The 10,482-nt window shown below is 33.9% G+C and overlaps 1 pseudogene; it reads left to right on the top strand.

Annotated features, from left to right (window-relative positions):
• The first annotated feature begins 737 nt into the window (after positions 1-737).
• LOC113002196 (uncharacterized) lies at positions 738-10,098 on the top strand (annotated as a pseudogene).
• The last annotated feature ends 384 nt before the right edge of the window (positions 10,099-10,482 follow it).

The raw sequence follows: 10,482 nt of genomic DNA on the forward strand, positions 1-10,482 counted from the left end.
TGCGCTGTTTTCTTTGGTTGCGGGGAGTGAAGGTAATGCTTTGGTCTTTCTTTTGGTTGTAAATTTTTGGAAATTAAATTTCCTCTTTTCTGTCTAAATTTTTTAGCCCGTTGACATTTGGTTGAGCTTCTTTACCTTAAGGTTTTTTTCCCATTTTTTCGTGGGTGTTTTTTTGAGATTTTTTGCTTTTTGTCAATGCATGGCTGGATTTTTTCTATCATTGTGTTTGAGTCAGTTTGTGCTCAGCTTTGTTTGCGACAAATTGTGGCTATGTTTTGATTATAAAGTGATACATTGACCATTGTTTGTTTCTATATATTTTTTCATGTCATGCTAATACTTGCATGTCTATTATACAATTGTGCCTCCAGGTTGGCTGATTCCTATGCATGTCTATTATATATTGTCTTGCACACTGTAGGATAATTATTGGTAGCAGTTCTTAGAGTACTTGAATGAGGCTAAAAATTATGTTCCAATGTGTTTTGCCTATTATGTATCTTTGGTTCTACATTTTATCTTTTGTACTTTTTTCTGATATATTTTTTTCATCTCATGCTGAGAGTTGCATGTTTATTATGCACTTGTGTCCGCAACTTGACTGATTCTTATGCATGTTTGTTTTTGCTTTGTTTCTCATTGTTACCACATTTCTTTGCTGCCTTGCTGCACCTTCTTTGATTCTCCCACGTGCATTTTCGTTCAAAGTTTATCGGTCATGTTATTGTGGCAGAATTATGGCACGTGCTCCTGATAACATCAAGTCTATTAATGGATCAAAAGAGCCACTTAAAGTTGCTGTAAGAATTACTGATCTTTGGTTTGTTGGGACTCCAAACAGATTTGAACAAGCAGAAATGGTCATAATTGATTCTCATGTATGGTTTTCTCTGTTTCTCATGTATGGTTTTCTTTGTCTTTTTTTTTTTGGTTCATTATTAAGCATTCAACTAGTTACTTATATACTTTGTCTGTTACAGGGAGATACAATCCATGTTGTCTGTAAACAAGATCAGTTAAAATCTTGGAAGGCTGATTTGATCGAAAATTGTACTTATGTAATGCATAATTTTAAAGTCATGAAGAATGACGACCAATTTAGAATCTGTGATCACCAGTATAAATTAGTTTTTACTAGAGTTACTGTTCTCAGGAAATCCAATTTGGAGGATCTTCCCTTTAAGAAATATAAATTTGCTGATTTCACCAATATCATTGTTGGGCTCTTCGAACTTAAACTGTTGGTTGGTAAGTTCAATTACAATTTGTTCAATTAGTTTGTCCACAAAATTTATAGTTCTTTTGATGACATTTTTTATTTTATAATTTCTTCATACATTATTGGTGTCATGGATGAGGTGGTCTATCGTCATGTGGGATCAAAGAATACAAGGGTTGTTTTCAAACTCAAGGATTTGAGGTCATATTGTACAATTGACCTTTTGACAAATTATGTCTTTTAAAATTATTATATGCTCTTACTCTTATTATTGTTTGTTTTATTTGTCATAGTGGCTAAATCCTGTCTTGCACTCTGTGGGATAGTTATTGCTTGCAGTTTATAGACTACTTGAATCAGTCTGAAAACGATCTCCCTATCATTATTATATTGACGCATGCACGAATCAAAGAAGGCCAAGGTACAACATGATGTCAAATTAGTGAATTCTTGTGCTCATTAAATAACATCTTATGTGTTTTTTTTGTCACAAACAAATACAGGATCTTATGCACCCTTAGTCAGTAATTCGTTGAGGGCCTCCAAATTATTGATCAATGAAGCTGTTTTTTAAATTCAAGAATTCAGGGTGAGGTTTGTTGGTCATGACCTTGGTCCTGAATTTATAAACTTTCTTAATTACATGTGTGCATTATTTCTTCTAACAGTTTTGGTTTATTCTATGTCTATAGCCTTTCTGATTTAGGCATTCAGGTCCAGTCAGTTTTCACAGCTGGTGACCAGGGGAGTTCCCAGGTTTCAGGTTCAAGCTAATTGTCGTCAAAAGATGCATTTCTTTCAAAAGCTGAAGCAAAGACAATCTCTGACATTAACAACATTTCTGAGGCAAAACTATTACTTATCTAAACTGTTAATTCAGTTTAATAGAAAACCTAATGAAAAGTCCTGGTGATCAAAGTCTATGAACTGTAATTAAAGTCCTGTTATTTATTCGATGATTGTACCAGTTGGTTTGGATTTGACGCCTATCTTTTTTTGCCAAGAAATTGTTTGTGTTACTATCGGCACCATTAATAGAATTGTTACGGATAACCATTCATGGTATTATTCAGCTTGTAGTTACTGCTACAGAAAAAATGATGTTGAGACAGCCGCATTCATATGTGCATGTGGCAAACATAATGATCAACCAGTGCTGAGGTTATTGCACTCATGTTTCATTGTTGTCATCTTCATTTATCATTCTTTTTTACACTTATGTACATTGGCAGGTATAGAGTCGAGGTGATGGTCACCTACAAAGAACAAAGCACAAAATTTTTTATGTGGGACCGTGAATGCACTGAGCTGATTGGACAATCAGCTAATGAAGTTAACAGGCTGAAAATAGAAGTACCTAACCATATTATCATACAATGCTTTTTAACATTTGAATGATGTTTTATTAGTTTACTATCAAATTTGATTACAGGTATTAATTATCGAATTTTTTTTCTTTGGTCAAGGAGGGTGATATTGATTTGAATATTTCTCCTCAAGCCCTTGATAAGTTGTTGGGTTATGTCCTTGCATTTAAAATCAAAGTTTAACCCAAGTTTAACAATGTTGTTGTTCTTAGATACTCGAATGACTTAGATTTGATCAATGTTGTGGTGGACATGCTGCCTGATGCTGAGGTAATGTTTTTAAAGCATGTTGCACCCATTATTCTCATATCTGCTATCCTGAACTTATATCTTATACAGGCATGTTCCAACGTTCATGCTCCTATTCTTGACTCTGATGATCCTTCCCAACTCGAATCTGTAAGTTGACACTGTGATAGAGTTTTCCATATTTTATGTGTGCTGACAGAATCTTTTTTAAAAACTCCACCGCCTCTAATTCCAAATTTAGTTTATTGATCAGTGTAAGTGTTATGCAGCAATCTTATTGGATCAAGTGACCTTGGAATAATTAAGAAAGGGGGTTGCATTAATTATGAACGTGTCTTAACTAATTAAAAATCTATCATTCTTAATGTTACTAGATTCAATCAGGCTTTTACTACTAAGTTAAGAGAGTAAATAACAAAAATAGAAACTTAACCAAAAGTAAAAGCGATAATTAGAAGTACACAGCGGAAATTAAAGAGTGTAAGGAAGAAGAAGACAAACACAAGATTTATACGGCCACAAATCATGCCTACATCCAATCCCCAAGCAACCTGCTGTTCTTGAGATTTCTTTTCAACCTTGTAAAATACTTTACAAGCCAAAGATCCATAAGGGATGTACCCTCCCTTGTTCTCTTTGAAAACCAAGTGGATGTACCCTCCACTTGAACTGATCCACAAGAGATGTACCCTCTCTTGTTCTTAGTATAAAAATCCCCAAGTAGATGTACCCTCTACTTGTACCACAAAGGATGTACCATCCAATGTGTTGGGACAAAGAATTCTCAGGCGGTTAGTCCTTTGAATCTTTGTAAAGGGGAAACAAAAGATATCTCAGGTTGTTAGTCCTTTGAAATCTTTTGCTTAAGGGGAAGGGAAGAATCAAAAGAATTCTCGGGCGGTTAGTCCTTTGAATCTTTTGTAAGGGAGAAAAGAGACACAAAAGAATTTAGGCGGTTAGTCCTTCGTTATTTTGGCAAAGGGAGAAGAGAATGAAAAAGATGAATAGCACAAGTTTTTGAACAAAGAACTTTTCTTGGAAAAGAAAGTGTTGATAAAAAACTTTCAGAAAGATAAAGAGAAATGAATCAGAAAATTCTGTAAAAAGATATTGAAAGATTAATTGAAAGAAGTTTAGAGATGATGTTGTAAAGATTGAAAGATAGATGATTCAAAGATGATTGATGATTATTGAAACTCATGCCATGGTCACATATTTATAATCTCTTGATGACTCAAGTCAAAGCTTGTGACTCTTGGCAATTTCTTTAAAACTAGTCACTTAAAAAGTTGACTTTTGAAAGAATCTTCAGAAACAAGTCACTTGAAAAATTGTGACTTTTGGAAATGTATTTTTCGAAATCAGTCACTGGTAATCGATTACCATTAAGGTGTAATCGATTACACATCAACAAATGTGACTCTTCATTTTGAATTTTGAAAATTAAAACATTTAGAAGCTCTGGTAATCGATTACAAGTATTGTGTAATCGATTACACAAGTTTAAAATACTTTAAAACTATTTAAACATAAGTTGTAACTCTTGAAATTTGAAATCTTAACATTTTAAAACATTGGTAATCGATTACTACCTTCTAGTAATCGATTACCAGAGAGAAAAACTCTTTGGTAATGATTTTGTGAAAACTTCTTGTGCTACTCAATGTTTTGAAAAACTTTTTAGTACTTATCTTGATTGAGTCTTCTCTTGATTCTTGAATCTTGAGTCTTGAATCTTGATCTTGAATCTTGATTCTTGAAACTTGGTTCTTGAAACTTGATTCTTGAATCTTTGGAATTTTCTTAACTCTTGATTCTTTGGCATCATCAAAATAACCTTGGAAGACATTGCTTCCACAAATTTGTGTCTGGCATAGCAGATCATGATCCACTTCTGGGTCTTCCATTGACACCTACAAAACGGTTTACATCTGATGACTGTCATGATGAACCAAAAGCCTTTCAGATTTCACTGGCCCAGCTTTCATCTAACAAATTAGCAAGACATGATCAAATTGAATGAATGCAGCTACTTGCATTTTTTTTGCGTTGTATGGATTCTATTATTTGCAAGCCATGCAATTGTTGAAACATTGACGTTCTTTTGCTGTACTGTCCCTGTTTAACATTTTGTTAGGGTGGACATGTCTGATAGATTCCTAATGCGAAAGCATGAATCAACTTTTGGCTATTTAGATATCTTTGATGTTAAGATTGTCCAATTTGAATTTTATTTTTAATCAGTTCTCAAACCGATTACCAAATCATTATTACCAGACTGTGGTTTATTTCAGCATGACCGTAACTGATATTAATTAAGCCAATTAAATCAGGACAATCAATTATTACACCCTTTTTCCTTTAAAGAAAATATCTTTTCCATGATATGGTAGCTTCTTGGTTGCAGTTCTCCATAATCTCTTGCTTAAAAGTCTATACATGTGTTAACTTAGCACTAGAACGTGTTGTGTGTTTGCACTGTGGAGCCAAAAATTTTTTCCCCCATACTTAATTTCATGTGTTGCTATTTTCCAATTTAAATTGTATTCTCGATCATCTGTAAAAGCAAATATGATGCACTTCTCGGTCTAACACAAATAGCATTTATCACTCATTCGAGCACTGGTACATGATACAATAAAACCACTATAAATATGATACACTTTTTTTTATCATAATGTCAAATAAAGCAACATAATTTTTTTTGTAGTTCACCAAAATTCATTCTCCCTACTTCTGCACACAGAAGATCTTTGATAATAGATTTTTTCCAAATGTCAGCAAGCCATGGCTCTACATACAACTATTATTATTCTTGTATCTCCAACTTTTGTAGCTGTCAATGTTGAACCATACACTTAGCCCCTCAGCTAGGCATTTCTATTATTTTCAAAATTTGTTTCATTTTTTTAAATTAATTTCCATCTTGGTAAAGAACAACAATTGCCATTAAGAACGTGGAAATTTTCAATATAGAAACAAGTCTAATTAAGCAATAAACACATTCTTAATTGCTCAAATATACGAAAAGTTGTTTTCATTTGGCATTTCCTTAAGCTGTTTGTGCCATGTTTTGTTTTGCATCGTCCGAAGAAAAAAAAACATACATCAACCTGAATGGTATATACTATAGATGTGATTGCAAAAAATCCACTACATGTTTCATATTAGCTTTCCCATCAGTCTCACCAACCGATGCTTCTACATGCAAGTGTCATCATTCCTATATGCAGATTTTCCCAGTTGTCAATGTTGAACTATAGTTGTTGGCCTTCAGCTGTCCATTTCTCTTATTTTCATAATGTCTCGCATGCATTCCACATTTACTTGACTATTTCTTAGTTGATCTTAATCGCCATTTTCTCATTAATTTATAACTCGATCAAGTCAATAATTGCCATTAACACCATGGAAAAAGACCAATTCAAGGACAAGTCTAATTCAGCGATTGCCAAAATAAACAGAAAATGTATCATAGATAAAAAATGACAACCTCAGGCTCAGGCCCCTCCACAGCCAATTATGGACTCTACTTCACAATCTAGGAATTATCACAGTAAGAAACTATACCAACCATTTTGCATGTAAAATACATTGCTTTCAATTAATTGATTCCATTTAACTTTGATTTTTCTCTATCTATAAGCAATCAAAACTGATTCATCAGAGGATCTAAGTTCTGAATCAACACAAGGTACCATGCAAACAAACTCCTTTATTCCACATTTTTTCATTCCTGAAATTTAATAACCATATGTAATTATAATCCATGCAGCATCTGATTTAAATTTTTCGCCTAGAAATGAACATTACCAATCTTCTGCCAACGACCCTCTAATTAACACTGAAGGTGAGAATTATAATTCTGAATCATTCACAACCATATCAGTTGACATATTTTTTTATCCATCTTATCAATTGTTACCATCATCTTTCCATATGTCATTAAACAATTTCAGGCTATTCTGATCTTGGTGACCAACTAATTCAGTGTAAACACTGTAATGCAAAAATGTGGTATAATGAAAGAACATCAAAGCATAAAAATAGTAGAAGCTCGAGATTCAGCTTATGTTGTAGAGACAACAAAGTTGAACTTCCATTACTACAAAATCTACCCTAGTATCTGCACCGACTTCTCTTTGATCCTAATTCAGCTGATGGTAGAAATTATCAACAAAATATACGCACATATAACATGATGTTTTCATTTACTTCTGCTGGTATTAAACTAGACAAATCAATTAACCGTTCAAGAGGACCTCCTACAATTAGAATTAAGGGTCAACCATGTCACCGCATAGATAGTTTATTACCAATGTCTGGAAAAGAATCCAAATTTGCACAATTATATATCTTTGACACAGATAATGAAGTTAAAAATATAATTAATGCCATCAGGTACTAATTATTTCATTTCTATAATTATAAAAATCATACATTCATGACAAATATTGTTCCAGTTACATATCAGTTCTAAGATTACCTTTTTCAGCCAGCATGATGGAATTCAACCGCAAATTGTTTCAAGTTTAGCTGAAATGCTGGATAAACACAATGTGCATGCTAAAAGTTTTAGGATGGCTAGAGATAGATTGGCAAATAGTGATGTCGATAATGTCACATTAAGATTGATATCTACTCGTGAAAAGGATGGTCGGACATACAATGTTCCAATTGTTTCAGAAGTTGCTGCACTTATTGTAGGTGATTTTAATCCCAACTCAAGAAGAGATATTATTCTTGAGACTCAAAATGGACAGTTACAGGAATACATGAATTTCACTCTAGCTATCTAGGCCTACAATTCCCTCTGCTTTTCCCTTATGGTAAAGATGGATATAGGCCTGACATACTTCACCGTGCAACACCAGGCAACAAAAAAAGAGAGAGAAATCGTCTCACTATGAGATAGTGGTTTGCTTATAGACTTCAGTGTAGACGAAATGAAGCTCAAACTTTATTTCATTCTAGAAGACTATTTCAAAAATTCATTGTTGAAGCATATACCATGGTTGAATCGGAAAGACTCAACTACATCAGGAACAACCAAAAGAAACTTAGAGTTGACAAGTATTGTTGCTTACAAAATTCACTGGATGCTGGGACAAGCCAAGGTTTAAATAAACGCAAGAGAGTAATTTTGCCTCCTACCTTTGTTGGCAGCCCCCGCTACATGGATCAGCTATACTTTGATGGTATGGCGATATGCAGCCATGTTGGTTTCCCAAATCTTTTTATCACTTTAACATGTAATCCAAATTGGCCAGAAATCCATAGATTACTTGCGCCATTGAATTTGAAACCAGCAGATAGACCAGACATTATCTCACGAGTTTTCAAGTTGAAATATGAAGAAATGCTTTCAGACCTAACAAAGAATCACCTACTTGGAAAAGCAGTGGCATGTAAGTTGATAACAACTTTTTGTGATAAACTTACAATTCAATTTATTACTTTTCACTTTTGCTCATTGATCGAGGCCGTACCCGAATCAAATAAACATGAAAATGCAGTAACTAGGAAGTGATCCTAGGTCGTTTCCCAACGAGCAGTGACAAACCAAATGTTCATAATATACTTGCAGTAACAGTAACGATTGGGGGGGGGGGGTTTGTTTGTTTTGTGATTAAAGAGCAGAACAAGTAAACTGGAATACGAAATTACTAATATTAAAAACGGGTTGTTTCCTTTGATTCAGAAGCCATTCTCTTATCCTGGGTTATGGAGAATTCATCCCTAACAGTCAACCACTTAATCCAACCCTATTTCAATTTACTAAGCGAAAATCAACTTAGGGTTGTCAATACGTGATTAGGCACCACATACACCAGTTAGCCCTTCGTCCATTAAGCATGAACGCAAGTTAGGCTCAGAGGCAATTAATCGAACACGAAGCGTGCACTGATTAATATTCACGAATTTGGGATAACTGGTGAAGGGAAAACTGCCAGGGAACCACATTTCAAGCGAAACCTCAAAGAGAGTTGGGTTTCGTCCTCAAAAGGAAACAACACCAGAAAATCTAGCCTTCCATGGATTCAAACAGAAAACGCAAATGAAACATGAAGCAGAAACGTAAATGAACAAAAACGTAAATGAACAGAAATGTAGATGAAACAGAAACGTAAATGAGAGTAGAAGAAGAAGTAAGAACGAAATTGTAATTAGGAACAGAAAACGTAAAATTGCATTACGTGAACAGTAGCATTAAGCAGAAAAATGAAAACCCTAAAACAAAAGCTCTGAATAATGAATAGCATAACAGAATGCCTTGCACGAATCCCAAGGCTGCTATTTAAAAAGAGTCACTCAAAGTCACTGGGCCCTATTACAATACTCTGGCCCAAAACGAAATAAACACTGAACAACATAAAATAAAATTGCGAAATTTCCTAATTAGAAATTAACTAAGGTAAGCGCTGCTTAATTTTCCCTCTTCAAGTCCATAACCAAAATCCGGATTAAGCCCAATGTTTCATTAATTCCTGAAATTAGATTAAAAACATCAAATTAGCTAAATGAACCCAAATAATAAAACTGTCTGATTAATTGACAATTAAGACCAATCAGTAATTAAAATGGTGCAAAAAGGGTTTAGAAAATAGAAGAAAATGATGGCACATCACTCATCCTATAACATAATTATTACATATTTATATGTCATTGTTTTCCTGCTAATACTATAATTCAACAATCACATATATGCATACAATAGAATTCCAAAAACGAGGACTTCCTCGTGTCCATTTATTGTTGTTTTTGCACCCAAACAATAAATATCCAACTTTAGACGAAATAGACCAGATTATATCAGCAGAGATACCTTCAAAGGAAGATGACCCATAACTCTATAGATTGGTGCAAAATCATATGGCTCATGGCCCATGTGGAATTATACGCTCTGAATCTCCATGTATGAAAGAAGGAAAGTGTAGCAGATTTTATCCTAAAACGTTCCAACCTCGCACCCTTTTAGATCCAAATGGTTATCCAATATATCATAAAAGAAATGATGGTCGTACAATTTCAAAGAATGGTGTTATCATTGATAATAGACACATCGTACCTTATAATCCAAAGTTACTGAAAAAATACCAAGCGCATGTCAATATTGAATGGTGCAATCAAAGTACTTCAATCAAATATTTATTCAAATACATAAACAAAGGGTATGACAGAGTCACTACTGTTATGCTTTATGATGACAATGATGAAATCCAGAATGCTACCAACCAAAACGATGAGATTAAGAATATATAGACTGCAGGTACCATTAATTGAACATATGTAATTAATGTGCCCATTATTGTTTTACTAAATTAATGTTTATGCTAGGTACATTTCTCCCTGTGAAGCTGCTTGGAGAATTTTTAGTTTTTCAATACATGCTAGGAAGCCTGTTGTTGAAAGATTATATTTCCATCTTCCAGGCCAACACAGTGTTCTTTATGAGGACCATGATGATATTGATGATGTCCTATCCAAGCCAAGCATTTCAGATTTCAAATTTTTAGCTTGGATGAACGCCAACAAATGTTTTTCAGAAGGAAGAAATCTGACTTATTCAGAATTCGTTTCAAAGTTTGTATATAATCAAAAGACTAGATCATGGCAACTTAGAAAGAAAGGATGCACTATTGGAAG

Source organism: Glycine max, chromosome 1 (assembly GCF_000004515.6).
Source record: "Glycine max cultivar Williams 82 chromosome 1, Glycine_max_v4.0, whole genome shotgun sequence".
Lineage (NCBI taxonomy): Eukaryota > Viridiplantae > Streptophyta > Magnoliopsida > Fabales > Fabaceae > Glycine > Glycine max.